At 44.0% G+C, this 27,788-nt stretch overlaps 1 protein-coding gene across 2 annotated transcripts in view; it reads right to left on the bottom strand.

Annotated features, from left to right (window-relative positions):
* ANXA3 (annexin A3) overlaps nt 1-24,638 on the bottom strand; it is a 77,745-nt gene extending 53,107 nt beyond the window's left edge. Inside the window, exon 1 of one of the 2 annotated variants that reach the window (XM_075849853.1) lies at nt 24,475-24,638. The gene's annotated coding sequence lies outside the window, so the exon portion shown is untranslated. The remainder of the gene's footprint in view (nt 1-24,474) is intronic. The other variant, XM_075849852.1, reaches the window with a different exon arrangement.
* Between the last annotated feature and the right edge of the window lie 3,150 nt (nt 24,639-27,788).

Below are 27,788 nucleotides of genomic sequence, written 5' to 3'. Positions count from 1 at the left end.
TTGATGGACATGTCTTTTTTCAACCGTACAAACTATGTAACACGCGAGATTTTCACGCGCCTCGCACGGACCTATGTTAGTCTATGGGGCTGTGCAGACTGTCCGTGAGTTTCACGCAGCGTGTGTCCGCTGCGTAAAACTCACGACATGTGCGATATTTGTGCGTTGTTCGCGCATCACGCACCTATTCAAGTCAATGGGTGCGTGAAAATCACGTGCACCACACGGAAGCACCTGTGTGACGCGCGTGATTCACGCAACTGCAGTTAAAAGTATAAATAAAAACAGAAAAGAACCACGTGCTTTTCTGTTTACAAACATACAGTGTCATAATGATGGCGGCTGCGCGAAAATCACGCAGCCACGCATCATACGCGGCTGACACACGGAGCTGTTAAGTACCTTTTGCGCATGCAAAACGCCGCATCGTGTAAATCCGGCCTAAGAGATAGTTATACCACACACAATAGTTACTAGTTCACATATCCCATATGTCTACTTTATGCTGGCGTAGTTTTTTTGAACGCTTTTCTTTTTAAAGGACGTAACAAGGCAAAGAACTTTAGCAGCAATTCCTCACAATTTCAAAAGGCAATTTTTTAGGGACAAGTTCAGTTCTAAAGTGACTGAGGGCCTTCTATATTAGAAACCCCGCATAAATCACTCCATTTTAAAGCCTAACCCCTCAAAGTATTAAAAACAGCTTTTAGAAAGTTTCTTAACCCTTTAGGTGCTTCACAGCAATTACAGCAAGGTGGAGGTGAAATTTACAAATTACTTTTTTTTTTTTGCAGAGAATCAGTTTTAATCCTTTTTTTCTGTAACAGAAAGTTTTACCAGAGAAACGTTACTCAATATTTATTGCCCAAGTTCTGCAGTTTTTAGAAATATCTCACATGTGACCCTAGTGTGGTAATGGACAAACACAGGCCTCAGAAGCACTTAGTGGATTTAGGGAGCCTCCTTTTTATTAGAATATATTTTAGGCACCATGGCAGGTTTGAAGAGGTCCTGTGGAGCCAAAACAGTAGAAACCCCCAAAAGTGACCACATTTAGGAAGCTACACCCCTCAAGGAACTTATACAAGGGTATAGTTAGCATTTCGACCCCACAGGTTTTTTGCAGAAAATATTGGAAGTAGGCCGTGAAAATGAAAATTTTTTTTTTCAATAAAATGTAGGTTTAGCAAAATTTTTCTTCATTTAAACGAGAACTAAGAGCAGAAAAAGCATCAACATTTGTAGAGCAGTTTCTCTTGAGTAAAACAATACCCCATATGTGGTCATAAACGGCTGTTTGGACACAGCAGGGCTCAGAAGGGAAAGAGCGCCATTTGACTAAGCTCAAATTTAGATGGAATGGTTTGCAGAGGCCATGCCGCATTTACAAAGCCCCTGAGGGGACAAAACAGTGGAAACCCTGCCCCCCAAATGTGACCCCATTTAGAAAACTACACCCCTCAAGGAACTTATCGAAGGGTATAGTTAGAATTTTGACCAAAAAGGTTTTTTTGAATTCGGCCGTATTTACTGGTATGTCAATATATAATGTGGGGGCATGTGTATATTGTGAAGAGCAAATCAGAGTATAATAAAAGGGTACATGAATAATAAAATAATAATTCATAGATGTGAGGTAAGCCTTGAAGCAATCCTTTATGCACAGGCCAGGTTTTTCGGGGCAGGTGTCGCACTGATAGGTGGTGTCCCTTCTTATGCCCCCTTTGCTACACACTGCACCTTTTTTGGGATCTTCCCTTCTTTGCAGTTTGGGGAACGAGGACGGAAAAGTGTTGCCTGGTACAATACGGGCGCTGTAAAGGGAAGTGTTTTATATATTTATATCTATGTACATGTAGTGTAGAGATAGATATATACATTATATATGTATTTGTCCCTCCAGAAAGGTGTCATCTAATCAGACACCCTGGGGGGTGTAAAACAACGAACTAATCCAGGTAGCAGGAAGTTCCAACTGCCCTTCCATCCCCCTACTAGATAATGGTATTCCATGAGGCCCAGGGCCCCCCCCCCTTTCACGTGCATGAGCTGTGATGTCACACGTGTGCACGGGGAGGTTTAAAAGGACAAACTGTCCCAAAGTTCACTCTCATTTCCTGCTACCAAAGGACTTCCCTCCTGGCCTGCTCCTGCCTCATGGCCCTGATGGCCCCACACCAACCTTGGACCAGATGAACTGCTAAGTATCTTCTCCCCTATACACCCTAAGTAACCCTTTCTCTCCCCTTGTTAACCCATTACTGAACCCTTCGTGTATAGGGAAAGTTATATTAGGAGGGAGTGGGACAGAAATAGTGAGCGTGTATTGGATTGTAACGTAACTGTATTCATATGTATGTTTAGATAAGTGGGTGGCGGTATAATTAGGATTATGCCATCATGTTTATACTGTACTATTTATAGTGTGAGTATACTCAGTATATATTAACATGTTATATGTATTGGGGTATACTGATACTATACGGTGATCAGTTACTATGTTCTGTGTTTCGTTTGGTGTATTTTATATGTAAGTGTGATTATTGTTTGTAAGAAATATTACCCTTTATTTACTATACAATTGTATTTATTGTACGGTCTTATTCCGTTGAGTAGAAGCAAAGCAAGTAGACATTAGTATAAGGAAAAGCTAGGGGAACTAGGAATAACCCTAGTGACCCTGATTATAAAGGAGGTAGTAATAGTGGGCGACCAAGTAGGTGAAACCCAGAGTGTGTAGTGAGTATTCATTATATATAGTTATATATATTGAGTCCTTTTTCAGGTGCCCTCGCTTTCAGCAGAAGTGCTTGGGCCCTCTCCTGCTTGGTCTTCAAACACAAGCAACTTGATAATCCCCTCTTCAAAATTAAGGAATGACCCTGTCTGGCCTACGCATTTGGATAGCACGTAAGCGTTACACATTGCCATCTGTACCATGTGCACGGCCACCTTTTTGTACCACACCCTTGTTTTTCTCATGGCACTATAGGGCTTCAGCGCTCGATCGGGGAGATCAACCCCTCCCAAGTACTTGTTATAGCCCACAATGCAATCTGGCTTGTGGGTCACTGTTGTGGTACCTCGTACAGCGACAGGGGCGCTGCTGTTCCCATGTATTGTGGTCAAGAGAAGGACATCCCTCTTGTCCTTATACTTGACGAACACGTTCTCGCTGCATAATGCCCTGCTCTCTACCCTTCTGACACGTTGGCCAAGCAGTGTTTTAGGGAGGCCTCTCTGGTTTTTGCGCACCGTGCTGCATGTTGCAGTATTTCTGGTGGAGAGGCATTTAAATAGTGGGATGCTGGTGTAGAAGTTATCCACGTAATGTTTATAACCCTGGTCCAGCAGTGGGTGCACCAAATCCCACACCATTTTCCCACTAACTCCCAGGACAGGGGGGCATTTTGGGGGTTCAATCCTGGAGTCCTTCCCTTCATAAACCCGAAACCTGTAGGTGTACCCTGAGCTACTCTCGCGCAGTTTGTAAATTTTTATCCCATACCTTGCCCTCTTACTGGGCAGGTATTGGCAGAGTTTTAGCCTACAAAAATGTACAAGGGACTCGTCTATTACAGTGTTCTTTTGGGGGGTATACGCTTCTTGAAATTTGGTGCAGAAATGATTAATTACTGCCCTGATTTTGAATGGGTGGTCAATTGTGGGGTCATCACGGGGCGGGCACTGTGCATTATTATTATTATAATGCAAAAATTTAAGAATAGTTTCAAAGCGAGTTCTGAGCATTACCATGTGGTAAATTGGGGTGTTGTACAAAACATCTGCACTCCAGAATTGCTTGATCTGTGGCTTCTTTACTAGCCCCATATGCAGCACAAGGCCCCAAAATTTGAGCATCTCCGCTGCATCTACAGGGGTCCACTTGAAGGGTCTAGCATATGATGTGGGGTGCTGGGCATAAAAATTGGTTCGGGCCACCATCAAATTCACTGAATCCTCACTGAAGAAAACCTTAAAAAAAAAATATTTGTGAGGCCTTCAGTCTCAAAATGAGTTCCTGAGTTGCCTATGAATTCGGAGATCTGAGGCTCAATTCTCAGGGGGTGGGTTCCACACAGGATCACTCATCTGGGGGGGGGGGGGTTGCTTCAGCTGATGTCCTGGGTCGACTTTGCAGGGGTTTCTCATCACTGGATGATGATGATTAGGAAGAAAAGATGTATGGGGCGAATTCCTCTTCTCCCTCGCTGGCGGAATCCGTGTCAGAGGCCAGGATGGCGTATGCCTCCTCTGCTGAATAGACCCTTTGGGATAATTGGGACATTTTTATTAGGGGGTGTGTGTAGTGCTTGAACACGTGTAACACGGACTATCTTTACACAGGGTTTTGTGAGTTTGAGAAAATAAAAAATGTAGAAAAAAAATGGAAGCATAAAATTATTCAGTAACAGAAAATTATGGCAATATAAAACGAAAGAATTTCCTGACTACCTGACACAAACCAAACTTTAGTGACGTTCTATCTGCTAAAAAAAAAAAACAAGCGGTATAAACACTACTGCAGTACATTTAGGCTAAACCTACGCTATGTAAAATTTTGCCAACGAACTTAAATAAAAAAACTGAATGCCCGTCACTAAGGCCCCATGCACACGACCGTGCCCGTAATCACGGCCTGCCGACTGCCACCCGCATTTTCGGGCCGTGCTCCCATACAAAGTATGGGAGCGCGGCCTGCAAAATTCAAAAGAACGGACATGTTGCATAATTTTCGGAACATTTCTACAGAACGGACACCCATCCGTAGCGATACGGAAAGGTGTCCGCGTACAATGGAAGTGAACGGGTCTGTTTTTCCGGACCGTAATTGCAGTCCGCAAAAACTGAGGTTTTTTACTGTAGTGTGCATGGGGCCTAACTGACGCTAAATCTATAACGCTATATAATAGTGCTAAAAACAAACAAACTGTAGTATAAAAATTATGCTGAAGTCAATTTAGACAAACTATAAAGCTACAGTAACCACCGACACTAAATGTAGCACTATATTTTAGAAAAAAAACTGTAGCATAATATACTACAGTAAATGACACTAACTTTAGAAAATTTGTATAGCTAAAACTACAAAAGGTTATGTAATTTGTTTTATTATAAAATGGACGCTAACCTATATATCCACTACCCTAACGTCCTACCTATGCAGGTACTAGCTACACCTAAACTACCGCTACCCTAACGTCCTACTTATGCAGGTACTAGCTACCCCTAAACTACCTCTACCCTAACGTCCTGCCTGTGCAGGTACTAGCTACACCTAAACTACCGCTACCCTAACGTCCTACCTATGCAGGTACTAGCTACACCTACGTCCTACACCTAAACTACCGCTACCCTAACGTCCTAACTATGCAGGTACTAGGTACACCTAAACTACCGCTACCCTAACGTCCTACCTATGCAGGTACTAGCTACACCTACGTCCTACACCTAAACTACCGCTAAAAAAAATTGCTGATCAGTGGCCGCGGGATGTACATGGAGGAGGGGGGGGGGGCAGGGAAATTCAGGAATCACTAGTGTTGCTGCTAAAAAAAATAAAATCAGCACAGTTGATTATTACAGTCCATAATCACACAGCAAGATGCAGAAAATGATGATCTCAGCACAGAAGGCCTCAGCAACGGTAAGTATTCAGTTCACAGAGATACACCAGCTCTGCCCACTTAATTCCGGTTTAGAACGGTGAGCAGAGCTGGTGCAGGGTGTTTGAAACGCCCGCCATGGCTAGGATTGGTCGGTCTATGCAGACCGACCAATGGTAGCGATCGACGCACCGTGTGGCCATACCCTTAGGGCTCATTTAGACGAACGTATAATACGTCCGTGCTACGCGCGTGATTTTCACGCGCATCGCACGGACCTATGTTAGTTAATGGGGCCGTTCAGACAGTCCATGATTTTCACGCAGCGTATATCCGCTGCGTAAGTCACGACATGTCCTATATTTGCCTGTTTTTCACGCACCCATTGAAGTCAATGGGTGCGTGAAAACCGCGCACGGCACACGGACGCACTTCCGTGTGCCACGCGTGATGCGTGCTACAGTAGTCAAAACGATGAATGAAAAACAGAAAAGCACCACGTGCTTTTTAGTTTACGAACATAAAAACAGTGTCATAATGATGCCGGCTGCGCGAAAATCATGCAGCCACGCATCATATGCTGATGACACACGGACCTTTTGCGCGCGCAAAACACACACACACGCTCTTGTGAATCCGGCCTTAGGGTAAGGCCACATGGTATGTCGTTGCTGCGGTTTTGTTGCAGTTTTGTTGCGTTTGAAAACCACATGTGGAAAAATGCATGCGTTTTGTCTCTGTCAGGCCTCATGCACACGCACGTATTTTTGTCCTCCCGTAAATACTGGTATAAATACGGGTCTTTGGTCACACGTATTCGACCCGTATTGCACCAGTATTTACGGACCAGTGCCCGTAAATACGGGTCCGGTGTCACCAGTATTCCACCCGTATTTACAGGCACATTTTCGCTGCAAAACAGCACTGCACTAATCGGCAGCCCTTCTCTCTATCAGTGCAGGATAGAGAGAAGGGACAGCCCTTTCCGCAGTAAAAGTAATTCATACTTACCCGGCCGTTGTCTTGGTGACGCGTCCCTCTTTCGACATCCAGCCTGACCTCCCTGGATGACGCAGCAGTCCATGATACCGCTGCAGCGGTCACATGGGCTCAAAGGTCATCCCAGGAGGCCGGACTGGAGGAAGAAGCAGGGAGTTCTCGGTAAGTATGAACGTCTTTTTTTTTTTTACAGGTTGATGTATATGGTGATCGGTAGCCACTGTCCAGGGTGCTGAAACAGTTACTGCCGATCGTTTAACTCTTTCAGCACCCTGGACAGTGACTATTTACTGATGTCGCCCAGCAACGCTCCCGTAATTACGGGTGCACACATGTGGTCACCCGTAATTACGGGAGCCCCATAGACTTCTATGGGCCTGCCCGTGCCGTAATTACGGCCTGAAATAAGACCGGTTCTATATTTTTCAACGGCACGGGCACCTTCCCGTAAGCATACGGGGAGGTACCCGTGGCCAATAGAAATCCATGGGCCCGTAAAAACGTGCCGTAATTACGGGTATTTTTACATTTGTGTGCATGGGGCCTCATGCTGCAGTTCTGTTGCGTTTTTAAAGGAAATAATTGATGGACACAGTTTTCACCCGTGTTGAAGTTTGTTATGTGCTTCCTGTATATAGGTCATTACAAGGCATTGCAGAACTGTTAGCAAAAACGCAAGCAGTTCAGCAACAACTTTGGCAGCGCGGTCATTAACTGCATGCGGTCGGACATTATGAAGATGCAGTTAACTAATATAATAGCAGCAGTCTGTCTATAACAAACATTTCACCATTGACCTCTATTGAGAAAGGACTTGCTGCAGTTTAAAAACGCAACATGGCCGCACCGTGTGGCCTTACCCTTAGGCTACATGCACTGGTTGCGTATTTTGCTGTGGAAATTACACACCAAAAACGCAGCAATACACAAGAAATTCGCAGGTAAAGAAAAACAAACAACGGATCGTGAGTATTTTAACCCCTTGCGTACCTTCGCCGTAATAGTACGTCGCTGGCCGCTTATGCCAGCGTACCTTCGACGTACTATTACGGCGCAGGAATAAACTGTCACTATGTGAAATCACAGTGACAGAACAGCGGCAGCTAACCGTCTCTGCTACCGGCCTGGGGACCAATTAGCAGTCCCCAATGCCGGCGATTGCTGTGATTGGTCAGTCTCTGAAGACTGACCAATCTCAGCCGTCTGTGACGTCGTCTGCAGTAGAAAGCTCCTGTCACTTTCTCTGATCTCCTCACTTCTGTGAGATACGTGAGGAGATCAGAGAAAGCGGTGTAAAAAAAAAAACAAAACACTATTTTTATTAACCCCTTCCCGAAAATAGGCGTATAGTAACGCCCTGAGGATGAAGCGGGCACAGGAGCTGTGCTCGCTCCATCTTCATCAGATGTCGGCTGTAATATACAGCCGACATCCCACTGCAACTACAGCGATCACTGTCCTCTCCGATCGCTGTAGTTTAACCCCTTAAATGCCGCTGTCAATAGCGACAGCGGCATTTAAGTGATTGATACAGAGGGAGGGGGCTCCCTCTGCACCCCATTGCCCCCCCCCCCCCGCGAAAAATCGCGGGGTTCTGATGGTTGCAATGGCAACCAGGAAGCCTAGCAACGGCTTCCTGGTTGCCAGGTACGGGAGCCTATTAGATCCTGCCCAAGGCAGGACGTAATAGGCTCAACTGTCAGTTGTAAAGTGACAGTTACAATACACTGCACTACACAAGTACACACAGAAGTAGTGCAGTGTATTGTGCAGGGGATCAGAAGATCAGATCTTCCAGTCCCCTAGTATGTGTAAAATAAAAAGTGAAAAAAAGTGAAAAAAAAGTTTTAGATAAATAAATAAAAGTTTTACGTAATAAAAACAATAATCGCCCTGTTTCCCTGATCAAGCCCTTTATAATTAGAAAAAAAATGAAAAAAAAGACAAAAACTAGACATAATAGGTATCGCCGCGTTCGTATTGGCCTGACCTAAAAAAATATCATTATTTATCCCGCATGGTGAACACCGTAAAAAAAAATACCATAAAAAACAATGGCAGAATTTCCTTTTTTGGTCACGTTGTTTCCAAAAAAATGGAATAAAAAGTGATCAAAAAGTCGCGCGTAGCCAAACATGGTACCAATAAAAACTACAGTGTGTCACGCAAAAAACAAGCCCTCACAAAGCTCCGTCGACAAAAAAATAGAAAAGTTATGGCTCTCAGGACATGGTGACACTAAAACATTTTATTTAGAAAAAAGTGTTTTTTTTTTGTAAAAGTAGTAAAACATATAAAAACTATGTAAATTTGGTATTGCCATAATCGTATCGAACCGCAGAATAAAGTAAACATGTTGTTCATACTGCACAGAGAACGCCGGTAAAAAATTATAAAAAAAATAGTGAAAGAATTTCTGATATTTGGTCTCCTCACCTCACAAAAAATGGAATAAAAACTGATCAAATTATCGCATGTACCCCAAAATGATACTAATAAAAACGACAGCTCGTCCCATGAAAATCAAGCACTCACATAGCTCGTCAACGGAAAAATAAAAAGTTATGACTCTTGGAACGCAATAATGCAAAACGACGGCCCAGACTAATTTATGTGTGCAGCAGTTCTTCACCTAAAACCCCACGTCATCATTTGCAGCCCCCATTGGTAGACCCTGTAAATCCAGCGAAAACGATGACGTTTTGGGGTCTGTGCTACATATGGGGCTAGTGAAGATGTCAAAGATTAGGCAATACTGGAGTGCGGATATTTTGTACAACACCAGACACCCTTTAGAAGTGCGACTCCTGCACCCAATAATCCGGCCTGTGCATGAAGGATTGGTTCAAAGCGTACGTCACTATCCAGGGATAATTAATTTTATTATTCATTCTCCCCATTATTACATCATCCTATTATGACCTGTTGCACTCCGCCCAGCTTACATATACCCTGATGCACTCCACATAGCTTACATATACCCTGATGTACTCCGCCCAGCTTACATATGCCCTGATGTACTCCACACAGATTACATATGCCCTGATGAACTCCGCGCATCTTACATATACCCTGATGTACTCCGCACAGATTACATATGCCCCCACATTATAAACTGAAACACCAGTAAAACACTAAACAAAACTACTACCAAGCAAAATCTGAGCTCCAAAAGCCAAATGGCGGTCCTTCTGGGCCTGGCAGTGTGCCCAAACAGCGGTTTATGACCACATATGGGGTCTTACCGTACTCTGGAGAACCGCTTAACAATTTATGGGGTGTGCGTCTCCAGTGGTACAAGCTGGGCCCAACGCATTGGGCACTGAAATAGCATATATGTGGAAAATGTCAATTTTCAATCTGCAACATCCACTGTGCACTAATTTCTGCAAAACCTTTGGGGGTCAAAATGCTCACTACACTTCTAGATGAATTCCTTGAGGGGTGTAGTTTCCTAAATGGGGTCACTTCTCGGGAGTTTTCACTGTACTGGTACCTCAGCGCAATGCAACATGGCGTCTTTTCTCCTGTATTCCTTGTGGAAATGAAAAATTCTGAGCTAAAGCTACAGGTTATTGGAAAAAAAAAATGTTTTCATTTTCACGGACTAATTCTAATAAAATCTATAAAACACCTGAGGGCTCAAAATGCTCACTACACCTCTAATTTAATTCTTTCAGGGGTATAGTCTCCAAAATTGGGATCACATCTGGGGAATTTCTACTGTACTGGTACTTCAGGGACTCTGCAAATGCGACATGGCCCCCAGAAACCAATTCAGCAAAATCTGAGCTGCAAAATCCAAATGGTGCTCCGTCCCTTCGGAGCCCTGCCATGGGTCCAAACAGCAGTTTATTACCACATAATGGGGTATTTCCGTAATCAGGAGAAATTGCTTTACAAATGTTGAGGTGCTTTTTCTCCTTTATTCCTTATAAAAATTAGAAAATTCTGTGTTTTTTCCAAAAAAAAGTCTCTTCATCTTCACAGACTAATTACAATAAATTCAGCAAAAAACCTGTGGGGTCAAAATGATAACTATACCACTAGAAAAATTCCTTGAGGGGTATAGTTTCCAAAATGGGGTCACTTTTGGGGGGTTTCCACTGTTTAGGTCCCTCCAGGGCGTTGCAAAACGTGACACGGCACTGAAAACCATTCCAGTAAAATCAGAGTTTCCACTGTTTTGGCACCACAAGACCTCTTCAAACCTGACATGGTGCCTAAAATATATTCTGAAAAAAGGAGGCCCCAAAATCCAAGAGGTGCTCCTTTGCTTCTGAGGCCTGTGTTTCAGTCCATTAGCGCACTAGGGCCACATGTGGGATATTTCTAAAAACTGCAGAATCTGGGCAATAAATATTGAGTTGCGTTTCTCAGGTAAAACCTTCTGTGGTACAGAAGAAAATGTATTACATATGAATTTTGTAAAAAAAAATGAAATTTGAAAATTTCAGCTCTACTTTCCTTCAATTCCTGTAAAACGCCTAAAGGGTTGAAACACTTTCTGAATGCTGTTTTGGATACTTTGAGGCGTACAGTTTTCAAAATGGGGTGTTTTATGGGGGTTTCTAATATATAGGGCACTCAAAACCACTTCAGAACTGAACTCGTCCCTGAAAAAAAATCGCTTTTTGAAATTTTCTTAAAAATATGAGAAATTGCTGCTAAAGTTCTAAGCCTTGTGAGGTCATAGAAAAATAAAAGGATGTTCAAAAAACGATGCAAACATAAAGTAGACATATGGGAGATGTTAATTGGTAACTATTTTGTGTGGTATTACCATCTGTTTTACAAGCAGATACATTTAAAATTGGAAAAATCATAATTTCTTCATATTTTCGCTAAATGTTGGTGTTTTTCACAAATAAGCAATGAATTTATCGACCAAATTTTTGCACTAACCTGAAGTACAATATGTCACGAGAAAACAATCTCAGAATCACTTGGATAGGTAAAAGCATTCCGGAGTTATTACCACATAAAGTGACACATGTCAGATTTGAAAAAATGGGTCTGGTCCTCAAGGCCAAAATGAGCTGGGTACTCAAGGGGTTAATGTGTGTCAGTGCGGTTTTTCAGTTGTTTGATGCTTTTTTTTGGCAAGTTTTCACGCTGCGGATTCTGGTGCGATTTTCCTCTACTTTAGGCAGATAGAATCCGCAGGTGGAAATGCAAAATAAATGGACATGCTACGGATTCTAAAAAACGCACCACAGGTCAATTTCAGTCCCGAAAAATACTGCAGCATGTACATGAGATTTCCTGGAATGTCATGGACTATGCTGGTACTGTATTACGCTGCACACAAATCTGCAAATCAAAACCGCATGTAATATGCAGTGTGCACATTGACCCCCAGTCAGATTGGCTGCAGCAGCTGTCAAATGGGATAAAGCGTCATCCCAGGAGGCCGGCCCTCTAATGTCACGTCACATGGGATGACGTTTCATCCCATGTGACCGCCGCTACAGCCTGTGAATGGCTGCAGTAGTCACATGGGATGAAATGCGCTGGAGGGAGGAGCACAGACTTCTGGCTAAGTATGAGTGTTTTTCTTAGGGGAGATTCACACGAACGTTGCGTTTTTGCGCGCGCAAACAACGCAGCGTTTTGCGAGCGCAAAAACCATTTGACAGCTGCGTGTGTCATGCGTGTCTGATGCGCGGCTGCGTGATTTTCGCGCAGCCGGCATCATAGAGATGAGGCTTGTCAACGCCCGTCACTGTCCAAGGTGCTGAAAGAGCTAAATCTTTCAGCACCCTCGACAGTGAATGCCGAACACAACAGCGAAAAACCTGTAAAAAAAAAAGATAAAGTTCCTACTTACCGAGAACTTCCCGGCCGTTGCCTTGGTGACGCGTCCTTGGTGACGCGTCCTTGGTGACGCGCCTCTCTTGACATCGGGCCCCACCTCCCTGGATGACGCAGCAGTCCAAGTGACCGCTGCAGCCTGTGATTGGCTGCAGCCTGTGCTTGGCCTGTGATTGGCTGGAGCTGTCACTTGAACTGAAGTGTCATCCCGGGAGGTCGGACTGCAGGAAGGAGACAGGAGTAATCGGTAAGTTAGAACTTCGTTTTTTTTTTACAGGTTAATGTATTTTGGGATCGCAAGTCACTGTCCATGGTGCTGAAACAGTTTAACTCTTTCAGCACCATGGACAGTGACTATCTCCTGACGTCGCGTACCGATAATTTTTTTGCCGGGATCGGCCAAAACGAGTTTGGCCGAACCCGGTGAAGTTCGGTACGCTTGTCCGGCTTCGCTCATCGCAAAGACACTCCGTTTGGATGTTCGGAAACAGAAAAGCACGTGGTGCTTTTCGGTTTTCATTCATCCTTTTCACTGCTGTTGCGCGAATCACGCTCGTCCCACGGAAGTGCTTCCGTGTGGTGCGCGTGATTTTCACGCACCCATTGACTTCAATGGGTGCGTGATGCGCGAAATACGCAGAGTTATTGAAGCTGTCGCGCTTTTTGCGCAGCAGACAAACGCTGCGCAAAAAGCACGGACTGTCTGTACTGCCCCATAGACTTGTATTGGTCCATGCGTGCCGCGTGAAAACCACGCGGCCCGCACGGACCGAATACACGCTCGTGTGAATCCCCCCTTAGTTGCATTTTTTTTTTTTTGCGCGGAATCGCTGCGAACCCACTGTAAAAACCGTAACAACTATTTGTTGCGGGATTTACCCCAACAAATAAGCAGCGTTTACGAAAATACAATTGACATGCTGCGGAATAAAGTTCTGCACCGCAGGTCAATTTCTGAGCGGTATTTCCGCTAAGTATTTACACAGCGTGTTGATGAGCTTTGTTTTATCTCATCCAATTTGCTGCTACTGTATTTGCTGCAGATTTTCCGCAACAAATTCCGTTGTGGAAAAACCACAGTATTTACACGTATGAACTGACCCTTTCTGTGCATAATGTCCTGTTTACGACATAAAAAATATCTTTCTATGAAATGGTCTGTATTATGTGTGTGCATGCCCCAAATTATATCACGGGGTAGTGACTACAGTGAACGAACACAATCCATGTACAGCTCAGCACCGTATCTTGTAAAAACCCGAAGGTATGGATTAAGTATTTAATTCTTTTTTTAAACACAAGCCAGTAGAAAACAGAGGGCAGAGTTTTCTAGAATATCTGACTAGAGGCCAAGGTTTTCAGTGTTACGCCTTGGAAAAGTACCTCATCCTGTGTACATTCCTCCATTCAGGATGTGATGCGAGAATGTTAACTCTCCCACACTCCTGGACATGACACTGCACACACCCTGGGCCATTACGCTGTAATTCAAGGCTACGGTTCTTCATTCTGCATCACTTTTAGTTACAAATATTCGAGTACAGGCTTACATGGTTTTATAGAATGCAGAAAGAAGTTATTTAGCTTGTGCCCAGTTCAAGTAAAAAAAAGTACATTATATGAGCTGCACATTCATTATGCGGTCACATGGCACAGTCCTCATCGAAAACTCAATAAAATTGTGGCTGCAATTCAAGTACTCATTTAGGAACTGGTGACTTATTAACCCTGTAAAAACACAATTTTGATGTTTATTTTTCCATTGACATAGCTGTATGAGGGCTTGTAATGGCGCTATTTTAAGGTACATATACATTAGCGTTTAGCCCCCAGAACTCCCACTGATCAGCAGAACGCAGGGGCTGCAGTGCTCGCAATGGAACGTATGGCAGTGTCTAGTACTGCAGCTCAGCAATGGTCAGCCGTTTTCACTTGAGCTGAAGTACCAGACACAGCCACACGTTTGGACACCACTGTGCGGGCTACTGCAGTGAAGGGCACAAAGCACTCCAGTGAGCACCAATGCTTGTTCGGTCCTGGGGGTGGGATCCTCACCGATCATAGATTAATTGCTTTTTCTATGGATAGGCCATCAATATAATACCCCGGAAAACCCGTTTAATGCATCTTTTATTTGTGCCAGTTTTGGAAACAATGTGAGCCAGTCCATGAAGCAGGTTTCCCCTTAGTCTCCTCTCAGGACCAACTCACTGCTGAGAAAAAAAAAAAAAAAGCAAGAGCACAATTTCTATAAACTGCACTTACATATGGTAAAGCACTTCGGCATAATGCACATGGCCACATTATGACGGACAGACGTTTGGTACAAAGCCGAAATAAGTCATTACTGTACCTCCATATGCTTCCGATTTCATACAGAGGTTTTTTTCTGTAAATCTGACAAAATAATTAATGTGGCATGCTTCAACAAATGGCATATGTACAGAGTTTTTCTCCCCCATGAGCAAGGCTTTTAGGCCCCATGCACACGGCCGTAAAATCACCCGTAATTACAGGCCCATTCACTTCTATGGCCAACGGACACCTTCCCCTATATCTACAGGAGGCTGTCCGTGCCGTAGAAACCTGCCGAAAAAAATAGGACATGTCCTATTTTTTCATTTTACGGACCGTGCTCCTATACTTTATAATGGGAGCAGCACGGCTTGTAAAAAGGTGCAGCCGGCCGTGCCCATAATTACGGGTCGTAGCCTAACCCCTTCACATAAAAACACAGTAGCTAGCAGTGTGCCAGCCTGCAGAGAAGCCATATATTTAAGGTCCCATTTTCCTCGATGATTGCAGCATTTCTGCTGCATCAACTATCAAGATCTGGCTGTATCCAACAGCCTCTGGTCCAGGTGCCGTCATTGAGACCCGATTTGTGTCCGCTTGCCATTATCGGAACGTGAACCAAAGTTTGTTAATTACAGTCAGACCTTGGCTGTAGAAATGCCACAATTTCTGGGTTCCAGCAGCACTGCAGTCTCTAGATCGGACACGAACTTACATTCTGACGGCACCCGGTCTAGACTGTTGGTTGCTGTCAGACCTGCACACTCCACGCTGCAGGAACACTACTCACTGGGTTCCAGTAGAATAAGAGAGTTCACGTCTAAGAGCATGTTCACACGACCAAGTTTCAGACGTAATTCGGGTGTTTTACGCCCCGAATTACGTCTGAAAAAACAGCTCCAATGGGTTTGCCGATGTACTGTGCCGACGACCTGTCATTTTACGTGTCGCTGTCAAAGGACGGCGTGTAAAATTACAGCCTCGTCAAAAGTGCAGGACACGTCTTGGGACGTAATTGGAGACGTTTTTCATTGACTCCAATGAACAGCTCCAAATCACGTCCAAAAAAGACGCAGTGAAAAACGCGAGTACGAGCAATTACGTCTGAAATTCAGGAGCCGTTTTCTCCTGAAAATCGCTCCGTAATTTCAGATGTAATTGCTGTTATCGTGTGCACATACCCTTACAGTAACTTGTATTCTCTGGCCTAAGCGCCAGATCATAACATTTAAAAAAAATAAAATATTAAGAATAAATAAATGTATACATGTACAACAAAAATATAAAACAATGAATTTTTTTATTTAATTTTTTTTATATAAAAGTCCCTCTTCCCAAAGCTTTTTATATTCTATGTGGCACAAACGTCTTTTGCATGGGTATCAGGTGCTCAGGCATTCAAACATAAATGTTCCTTCCAGGCAGAATGTACGTTATTCCAAATATATAATTACTCCAGCCACCAATTTTTGCCTATTCTACCTTTTTGCGCCTTTACAAACAAATTATCATCCGTTAATTATCATCTGTGCACAGATGCCTCATCTAAGGCTGGGTTCGCACAGTTCTTTTGCAGGCGAAAATTCTGCCTCAAAATTCCGTTTGGTAGTTTGAGGCAGTCACAAAACTAGTCAAGAAACTCCATGTGATCCCAGCCTAAGGCTATGTTCACACAAAGTTTTTTTACGCGGAAACCGCGCCGCAAAACTCGTCAAAAATGGCCCTAAAATGCCTCCCATTGATTTCAATGGGAGGCGGAGGCGTCTTTTTCCCGCGAGCGGTAAAACCGCCTCGCTGGAAAGAGAAGAGACATGCCCCATCTTCGGGAGTTTACGCCTCTGACCTCCCATTGACATCAATGGGAGGCAGAGAAAGCGTATTTCACGGCGTTTTATGCCTGCGGCACTCAATGGCCGCGGGCAATAAACGCCGCGAAAATCGGTCTGCAGGGAGAGGAAAATCTGCCTCAAACGTCCAAATGGAATTTTGAGGCAGAAATTCCGCCTGCAAAAACTCCGTGTGAACCCAGCCTAGAGGCTGTGTTCACACTGAGTTTTTTGCAGGAGGAGAATTCCTCCTGCAAAACCTGCTCCAGACGTTTTTTGCACAGTAGTTTGACAAAAACTCGTCAAAACACTCGGTGTTTTTTTTTTACCCTTTCTGATTGAAATGGGGTTGTGGAGGCGGAAACCGCCTCAAGATGGGTCATGTCGCCTTTTTACCGCGACACGTTTTTTTTTGCTCACGGTAATTCAATGGTGGTTTCAATGGGAGGCATCTTCAGGCGTTTGGCGAGTTTCGCGGAGCGGTTTCCGCGCCCAAAAACTCATCAAAACTCCGTGTGAACAGGGCCAGAAACGGGAAAAAAAACGCCTCAACTAGTGTTTTGACGAGTTTTTGTCAAATCACTGTGCAAAAAACGTCTGGAGCAGTTTTTGCAGGAGGAATTTTCCTCCTGCAAAAAACTCAGTATGAACACAGCTTTAGGCCCTGTTCACATTGAGTTTTTTGCCACGGAAACTGCTGCAAAAAACGTCCGAAATTGACTCCAATTAATTTCAATGGGAGGTGGAGGAGTTTTTTTACCACGATCAAGAAAACCACTCGCGAGAAAAAGCAGCAACATGCCCTATCTTGAGGCGTTTTCCGCTTCAAAAACCTCATTGAAATCAATGGGAGACTGACAAACCTTTTTTTGCAGCGATTTTTTTATGCGTTTTTCAGCAAAAAAGGCTTGCGGTTATTCCATCTCTGTTGAAGAAATAGCTGTAAAGAAAAAAGGCTAAAAAAAAAAAAATTGCGGCAAAAAAACGCGTGTGGTGCAAAACCGCAAAGAAAACAGAATTTTCTGCCTGCAAAAAACTCAGTGTAAACAGGGCCTTAATAGTTTCCCTTTTCAGACCTTTTTCTCCTAAAAAAGACCTACACCAATTTCAAATCATGAGAAAGCCCCATGTGTCCTGATATTAAAAAAAACAAAACAAAAAAAAAAAAACACCTCTAGTATACAGCATTCCAAAAGGCCAAACTTTTCTCTGCGGATCAAGGCCCAAAACACATTTATGAAACCCTTGCACAACATTTTAGGCAGATTATTAGAGTTCTACAAAATGCGACTTATTCACCATTTTATCATCCTAGTAGTAAATCCACTGTTTCAATACCTCAGATGTCCTAATTATAGGATTTAGGCTAGGGCTACACGACAACTATGACAGCGAAAAGATCGCTGTTATGTCCTGCCTGCATCGCAGGTAATTAAATTCAATGTGGCTGCGTAGCAACCTGTCTGTTGCCGTGACATAACAGTCGCAAAAAATTCAAACCTGCTGGAATTCTTGCGACTGCAGTGTCGCGGCAAGCTACGGGTCGCAAAGCGGCCACTGACTCATTACTTCGTATGGGAGCACGGCACGAAGATGCCACCCGCGTCCATCGGCGGCCTGCCGTGCCCGCAATTGCAGGCCGTGATTACGGGCACGGCCGTGTGCATGAGGCCTTATTCTGTATGCGTTTACAGCTCAAAACGCTAAGGCCAAATGCACACGATGTGCATTACGTGCAAATTTGCCATACAGATTTTTCTGCGGCAAATCCGCCGTGTAATAGTATCAGCAAGGTAAAGGAGATTAAGTAATTTCATCTACAAGATGCAGAATTCTTCCGCACGTAAATTGACAAACCCGCAGCATGTCAATTTATCTCACGTTTCACACTGTGAATCGTACAGGTTTATTTAAAAAAAAAAAAAAAAAAAAAAAACACAGAAAGGACACAGCCTGTTTTGGCCTTCAGGACACAGCCGATTTTTGCAAATCTGACATGTGTCACTTTATGTGGTAATAACTCCGGAATGCTTTTGCCTATCCAAGCGATTCTGAGATTGTTTTCTTGTGACCTGTTGTACTTTATGATACTGAAAAAATTTCGCCGTTAAATTCAATATTTTTTTGTAAAAAACACCAAAATTGAGAAAATTTGCAAAAATCTGCATTTTTCTAAATTGTAATGTATCTGCTTGTAAAACCGATAGTAATACTACACAAAATAGTCACTAGTTACCATTTCCCATATGTCTACTTTATGTTTGCATCGTTTTTTGAACGTGCTTTTATTTTTCTAGGACCTCACAAGGTTTAGAACTTTAGCTGCAATTTCTCGCATTTTCAAGAAAATTTCAAAAGGCTATTTTTTCAGGGACCAGTTCAGTTCTGAAGTGGCTTTGAGGGCCTTATATATTAGAAACCCCCTATAAAACACCCCATTTTAAAAACTGCACCTCTCAAAGTATTCAAAACCACATTCAGATTTTTTTTAACCCTTTAGGCATTTCACAGGAAATAAAGCAAAGTAGAGGTGAAATTTACAAATTTCTAATTTTTTTTTACTAAATTCATTTGTAACAGTTTTTTCTGTAACACAGAAGGTTTTACCCAAGAAATTCAACTCAATATTTTTTGCCCAGAGTCTGCAGTTTTTAGAAATATCCCACATGTGGCCCTAGTGTGGTAATGGACTGAAATACCGGCCTCAGAAGCAAAGGAGCACCTGGTGGATTTTGGGGCCTCTATTTTATTAGAATATATTTTAGGCACCATGTCAGATTTGAAGAGGTTTTGTGGTGCCAAAACAGTGGAAACCCCCCAAAAGTGACCCCATTTTGGAAACTACACCCCTCAAGGAATTTTTCAAGAGGTATAGTTAGCATTTTTAGCCCACAGGTTTTTTGCTAAATTTATTGGAACTGGTCTGTGAAAATGAAAATCTACTTTTTTTCTGAAAAAACATACGATGTTTTAGTTTTTACAAGGAATAAAGGAGAAAAAGCACCCCAACATTTGTAAAGCAATGTCTCCCGATTACGGCAATACCCCATATGTGGTAATAAACTGCTGTTTGGACCCACGGCAGGGCTCAGAAGGGAACAAGGGCCATTTGGATTTTGGAGCGCAGATTTTGCTGCATTGGTTTTCGGTGCCATGTCGTGTTTGCAAAGCCCTGGAGGGACCATAACAGTGGAAACTCCCCAATAGTGACCCCATTTTGGAAACTACACCCCTCAAGGAATTTTTCTAGGGGTATAGTTAGCATTTTGACCCTACACGGTTTTTGCTGAAATTATGGGAATTATGCTGTGAAATTGACAATCTCAATTTTTTTCTAATAAAATGTCGTTTTAGCTCAGATTTTTTCATTTTTACAACAGATAAAGGAAAAAAAAACACCCCAATATTTGTAAAGCAAACTCTTCTGAGCACAGCAATACCCCATATGTGGTAATAAACTGCTGTTTGGACACATGGCGGAAGTTAGAAAGGACGGAGCGCCATTTGACTTTTGGAGCTCAAGTTTTGCTGGAATGGTTTGCGGCCCCATGTCACATTTGCAAAGCCACTGAGGGGCCAAAATAGTGCAAACTCGGCAAAAGTGACCCCATTTGGGAAACTATACCCCTCGTGGAGTTTATCTAGCGGTATAGTGAGCATTTTGACCCCACAGTTTTTTTGCTGAATTATTGGAATTATGCAGTGAAAATGAAAATCTACATTCTTTCCACTAAAATGTTGAATTTTTTTCATTTTCACAAGGAATAAAGGAGAAAAAGCGCCCCAACAATTGTAAACCAATTTCTCCCGAGTACGGTAATACCCCATATGTGGTTATAAACGTCTGCTTGGATACACCACAGGGCTCAGAATGGCAGGAGTGCTACTTGGCATGTAGATTTTGGTTGATTGTTTTTTGGGCGCAATGTCGCATTTGCTGAGCCCCTGAGGTACCCGTACAGTAGAAACCCCTGAGATGTGACTCCATTTTGGAAACTATACCCCTCAGGATAATCATCTAGGGGTGTACTGAGCATTTTGATCCCACAGGTGTTTCATAGATTGAGGCAGTGAAAATGAAAAATTATTTTTTTTCCCCAAAAATATGTAGTTTTGCACCCAATTTTTTTTCCACAAGGGGTAATATTAGAAAAAAACCACACATAATTTGTTACCCAATTTCTCCCGAGTACGGCAATACCCCATGTGTGGCCCTAAACTGCTGTTTGGGCACATGGCAGAGCTCAAAATAGAAGGAGTGCCATGTGGCTTTTAGAGCACCGATTTTGCTGGACTGGTGTAGGGGCGCCATGTCGCATTTGCAGAGCTCCCTTAGGTACCAGAGTAGAGTGTAAAACCCTGAGAAGTGACCCCATTTTGTAAACTACACCCCTCAAGGCATTTTACATTTGCCTGGATATATGACAGGGCTTAGGAGTGAAAGGCGCATGTGAGACCTATTTTGGTGATTTTCGCAGCATTAGCCCACAACGGGGTCAAATAGTAAAACAAACCCCCAAGTAGTGACCCCTATTTTGGAAACTGCACCCCTGAAGGCATTTTATTAACGGGTGTAGTGAGCATTTTGACCACACAGGGTTTTTTTTTTCTATAATAAATGAATGCTCAGTGGATGGTGCAAAGTGAAAATTGCACATTTCCACAGGTATATGCCATTTTAGTGCACAATATTTTGTGCCCAGTTCATGCCACTGAAGGCAAATACCTCAAACTGTTAAGCGGGTTCTCCCGGGTATGGCGATGCCATATATGTGGACGTAAACTGCCCGTTGGGCACGCTGTGGGGCTCAGTAGGGAGAGGCGCCATTTGGCTTTTGGAGCGTGGATTTTGCTTAGTGGCAGTTTTGTTTGGGGTTTTGCTGGTATTTCAGTTTATGATGTGGGGGCATATGTAATCTGTGCGGAGTACATCAGGGGCATAATAAGAGGGTGTAATAATGGGGTAAATAAATAATAATCTGCAGATATGTGGCCGGTGTCGCGCCCGATCTTATCCGCTTTTGGACACTGCACATTTTGCATCGCCATATTCTGAGAGCCAGAACTTTTTATTTTTTCTCCACCGGAGCTGTGTGAGGGCTTATATGTTGCGGGACAATCTGTAGATTTCATTGGTACCATTTTGGGGTACATGTGATTTTTTTGATCACTTTGTATTTAATTTTTTTGGCAAGCCAGGTGACCAAAAACCTGGTATTCTGATGTTTTTTATCAAAAAATGTTTATGGCGTTCGCCATGCGCTATTAATGACAATTTTACTTTATTCTGCGGGTCGGTACGATTACGGCGATACCAGATGTATATCGTTTCTCTTATGCTTTGCAGCGTCTACACGATAAAATCACTTGTTTCAAATTAATTTTTTGTGTCACCAGATTCTGAGCGCTATAACTTTATTATTTTTCCGTCAAAAAAGCTGCGGGAGGGCTTGTTTTTTGCGGGACGGGCTTCAGTTTTTAATGGTATCATTTTGGGGTACATGCAACTTTTAGATCCCTTTTTTTATTCTGTTTTGCGAGGGGTAGTGACTAAAACAGCGATTCTGGAATCGATTTTTATTTAAAAAAAATACGGTTTTCACCGTACGGGTAAAATAGCGTGATATTTTTATAGTTTGGGTCGTTACGGACGCGGTGATACTACATGTGTGCTTTTTTTTATGTTTCTCTGTTTTTCCTATAATAAAAGACTTATTATAGGAAAAAAGGCTGTTAGTGTTTTTTGCAACTTAGTTTTTTTTACTGTTTTACAACATTTTTATTAACTTGTTTTACCTTTTTTTTGTGTCCCACTAGGGAACTTGAAGGCATGAAGCCCTGATCGCTATTCTAATACACTGCACTACCTACATAGTGCAGTGTATTAGAGCTGTCAGCTATTCACTGACAGCAAGCCTATTAGGCTTCGCCTCCCGACGGGGCCTAATAGGCTTCCGTACTAGGAAGCGATTGTTAGGCTATGGTTGCCATAGCAACCATCGGAACACTCGCGTGTGCCGATGGTTGTCATTAGCAACCATCGCGTGCGGTCTAATCACTTAGATGCAGCGATAGCTGCATCTAAGGGGTTAATCGGCCGGATCGGAGCCTAGCTCCGGTCCTGGCCGTTAGAGCACGATGTCAGCTGTGACAAACAGCTGACGCCCGTGGCAACCATCGTGGTTGCCGACAGGCTACAAGACACTTCGATGCATCGATCGCGTTGATCGATGCATCGAAGGGGTTAATCGGCCGGATCGGAGCCTAGCTCCGGTCCTGGCCGTTACAGAGGGGTGCCGGACATCTGATTACCGGCGGTGATAGCGCTGGCTCAAGCTGAGCCAGCGCCATCACATACCTTACGTCATGGAGCTGTGATTGACCAATCACAGCGATCGCCGGCAGGAGACCGCTGTGAATGGTCCCCTGCCGTCTTACTGTGCCGGTCAACTGACAAACAGTTGACGGCACAGTTCTGTCACCTTGTCATTTGACAGGGTGACAGTTTTTAGCCAAGACGCACCGGTACGTCCCTGTGCCTTAAAGCACTTCAATGCAGGACGTACCGGTGCGTCCTGGAGCGTTAAGGGGTTAAACCACACTGAATGTAAATGTACAACCTGCACCTAAAAACGCACTAATAGGTGTGGAATTGACCTGCCGTTTTGATGCGAAGGGCCCGAAACTGCTGACCGTGATATAGGAGAGGGGGTGGGGGGGGACATTTTAAATTTACTTTTATTCTTGGTCATGAAAGTTGCAGGATGGAGAAAATGATATTTCATGCCCCCGGCATGCAGATCGCAGGTACCACGGGGGCGGGATTAGACATGCAAGTGCTCCTACTCTTCAAGCCCCGCCCATCTGCCCTAAGTGACAGCTCTAGCGGTCTCCTGAAGCATTCACTCAGCGGAGAGTGGCACTTGCCACAGCTGTGCCGGGTGAATCAAACGTTGCTTTCTCCGTCCTGCAACTTGCATGATCGAGACAAAAGGTTGGTTTAAAATGCCCTCCCCTAGATCTAGGCCTCAAAACTACTGACAGGTTCCCGTCATAGGATCCCCAACAAGAGCAAGTTATACAGGGGAAATGTTCGACCACGGCTCGATTCTGATTTGTGATTATGGGAAGGGCTGGATCTTCCTCTGGGGCCCATGAATACAGCTGGATTTGGAATCTATGTCACATGGACCTGAAATACATAGGAGGCGGCACACTAAGGTTTGAACCGTTATACATGGCCTTACACGCAATAGGTGTTCCTGTGAAGAAACAACACCTGCACCGTTTGGTGCCGTTCACACGTCGCATATTTGGTGCTAAGTTTTGCATGTAGTACACTGCACAGAAATCCATAACGGCATGTCCTATTCTGGCATTGGTTTGTTCCAGATTTCAGCTGCTCTGTTAATACACGCCGATTTATTGCAGATATAACCGAGGATTTTCACAGGCTTCCGCTGCAGACTTTGCTTTTGTTTTTTTAACCTAAAAAGGCATGAGGTTTTTTTAAATTACCCATGTGTTTTATAAAGGGTTTCAACTGTAATCTAGTTTTACATTTACTATTCATAGGCTTACAGCTGAAACACATGGGTAATTAAAAAACGCATGCGTTTTTTAGCACTTTGAATACATTTCATTTGTACCTGCACTGTATTTATGGAATATGGCACCCTACATTAGTATTCTACACCAGTATTAAGAAGTGTGCCCTCTGTGCAAACATGGACCGGAGATGCAGATCCCATACTGCTAGTTATGATTACTTCTGTGGTACAGTGGGTCAAATGATGGATGCCAGCACATAGGTGTGAACAAGCACTGATATGCAAGGAGTTTACTGTTCTGCAACTTTTACTTAATTAATAATGACATATGTGAAGCGATTCTAAAAAGTTACTGTGAGTAACTTAACCCCAGAAAGAACTCACCGGTGTCAGCCGTGCTACGTCAAGTGATGCGGCTGCTCTCTCCTCTGTCTGCCGAGAACTGGTGAAGTGCAAACTAAACAACCGCACCCGAGCGGTTACTTCCCCTTATACTGTATAGGAGGGATGACGAGCGGCCGGCCACCACACCTACCCACTCTACATTCCTCCCAGCGTGCACTGCGCGCCACCTCAGGAAGGGGAACGTTAACCAAACCAGTGCTGTCTGTCTGTGTGGATGGAGTTTATTTGGTGTAGGATAAGCGGTTTAGCTAATGAGAGGAAAACTACACAGCATACTTACCAGGGAAGGAGAGGTCTATGGCAGGTGCACCTGCTATGAGGGGATGACTGACCTGTCCATGGTCGACATTGTAGACGTGTGTGCTATGTAATGTAGGGAATATAGAAAGGTTTGGAAAAAGACGATGCTGAAGTTAGTTTTATGTTCACACGGAGTTTTTTGCAGGCTGATAATTCTGCCTGGAGAAGTCTGCTCCGGTTTTGCACGACACGTGTTTTTGCCGCGTTTTTCCCCTTTGTTTTTAGCTGATGGAATAACTGCGAGAGTTTTTTGCCGAAAAATGCGTCACAAATCGCGGCAACCAACACGTTTATTAACCAACTTCAGCCCTAAATAAGAAACTGGACGAATAAGGGCCAGTGAGGCTATGTTCACACAGAGTTTTTTGCAGGCGGAATTTCTGGCTCAAAATTCCGTTTGGAAATTTGAGGCAGTTTTTCCACTCCCAGCACGTAGATTTTCGTGGCGTTTTTCGCCCGAGGCCATTGACCGTTGTGGGCATAAAACGCAGCGAAATACGCTTTCTCTGCTTCCCATTGAAGTCAATGGGAGGTCAGAGGCGTAAATGGCCAGAGATAGGACATGTCCCTTCTTTCTCCAGCGAGGCGGTTTTACCGCTCGCGGGAGAAAACCGCCCCCGCCTCCCATTGAAATCAATGGGAGGCATTTTTTAGCCGTTTTTGACGAGTTTTGCGCCGCGGTTTCCGCATCAAAAAACTCTGTGTGAACATAGCCTCACAGAGTTCTTTGACGCGTCAAAACACGGCAGAAAATGGCTCCCATTGATTTCTATGGGAAGGGGAGGCATTTTTTTTCCCGCTAGCGGAAAAACCGGCTCGCTGGAAAAAGAAGGGACCTGCCCTATGTTCGGGCCTTTACGCCTCTGACCTCCCATTGATATCGATGGGAGGCAGATAAGGCGTATTTTGTGGCATTTTTTGCCCGTGGCACTCAATGGGCGCAGGTGAAAAACGCAAAAAATCTGCGTGCAGGCAGAGCAAAATTTGCCTCAAAATTCCAAATGTAATTTTGAGGCAGATTTTCCGCCTGCAAAAAACTCTGTGTGAACCCAGCCTAAGCTGCCCAGAAGTAAGTTTACACTGAGTTTTTTTACGCAACAAACATGAAAATGCCTCATTGATTTCAATGGGAGGCGGAGGCGTTTTTTTCCCGCAAGCAGAAAACCGTCTCGTGGGAGAAAGAAGCGACATGCCCTATCTTTGGACGTTTACGTCTCTGACCTCCCATTGATATCAATGGGAGGCAGAGAAGGCGTATTTCGCTGTGTTTTTTGCCCGTGGCGCTCAATGGCCGCGGGCGAAAAACCCCGCAAAAATCTACGTGCAGGCAGAGCAAAATCTGCCTCAAAATTCCAAACTGAATTTTGAGGCAGATTTTCCGCCTGCAAAAAACTCTGTGTGAACCCAGCGTAAGCTGCCCAGAAGTAAGTTCACACTGAGTTTTTTTTACACGGAAAACGTGCCAAAAAACTGATGAAAACACCTCATTGATTTCAATCGGAGGCGGAGGCGTTTTTTTCCCGCAAGTAGAAAACCATCTCGCGGGAGAAAGAAGTGACATGCCCTATCTTCAGGCGTTTACGTCTCTGACCTCCCATTGACTGATATCAATGAGAGGCAGAAAAAGCGTATTTCGTGGCGTTTTTTGCCCACGGCGCTCAATGGCCGCGGGCGAAAATCGGCGTGCGGGCAGAGTAAAATCTACCTCAAACTTCCAAACTGAATTTTGAGGCAGATTTTCTGCCTGCAGAAAACTCAGTGTGAACCCAGCCTTATTATAGTAATGTAATGTGGTATTGTTATAATAATGTAGTATTGTTAGGGTATGTGCACATACACTAATTACGTCCGTAATTGACGGACGTATTTCGGCCGCAAGTACCGGACCGAACACAGTGCAGGGAGCCGGGCTCCTAGCATCATACTTATGTACGATGCTAGGAGTCCCTGCCTCGCTGCCGGACAACTGTCCCGTACTGAAAACATGATTACAGTACGGGACAGTTGTCCTGCAGCGAGGCAGGGACTCCTAGCATCGTACATAAGTATGATGCTAGGAGCCCGGCTCCCTGCACTGTGTTCGGTCCGGTACTTGCGGCCGAAATACGTCCGTCAATTATGGACGTAATTAGTGTGTGTGCACATACCCGAATAGTGGTGTAGTATTGTTATGGTAATGCAGTATTATTGTAGTAATGTAGTGTTAGGCTATGTTCACACAGAGTATTTTGGGGGAGGAATATCTGCCCTCAAAATTCCGTTTGGAAGTTTGAGGCAGATTTTCCTCTCCCTGCACGCCGATTTTCGCGCCGTTTTTCGCCCGCGGCCATTGAGCGCCACGGGCATAAAACAGCGCAAAATACGCTTTCTCTGCCTCCCATTGAAGTCAATGGGAGGTCAGAGGCGGAAGCGCCCGAAGATAGGGCATGTCGCTTCTTTTTCCCGCGAGGCAGTTTTACTGCTCGCGGGAAAAAGACGCCGACGCCTCCCATTGAAATCAATGGGAGGCGTTCTCGGGCCGTTTTTGCCGAGTTTTGCAACGCGGTTTCCGCGTCAAAAAACTCTGCAAAATACCCCGTGTGAACATAGCCTAAGTGTTGTTATAGTAATGTAGTATTATAATAATGTAGAAGTGTTATAGTAATGTAGTATTATTAGTATTATGAGGGTATGTGCACACACACTAATTACGTCCGTAATTGACGGACGTTTTTCGGCCGCAAGTCCCTGACCGAACACAGTGCAGGGAGCCGGGCTCCTAGCATCATACTTATGTACGATGCTAGGAGCCCGGCTCCCTGCACTGTGTTCGGCCCGGGACTTGCCGCCGAAATACGTCCGTCAATTACGGACGTAATTAGTGTGTGTGCACATACCCTAATAGTAATGTCGTATTGTTATAGTAATGTAGTATTATTATAGTAATGTAGTATTATAGTAATGTCCAGGGGCGTAACTAGCAAAGACTGGGCCCCATAGCAAACTTTTGACTG

Source organism: Rhinoderma darwinii, chromosome 1 (genome assembly GCF_050947455.1).
Source record: "Rhinoderma darwinii isolate aRhiDar2 chromosome 1, aRhiDar2.hap1, whole genome shotgun sequence".
Lineage (NCBI taxonomy): Eukaryota > Metazoa > Chordata > Amphibia > Anura > Rhinodermatidae > Rhinoderma > Rhinoderma darwinii.
Note: the sequence above shows the minus strand (reverse complement) of the source record. Positions and strands in the feature narration are given on the sequence as shown.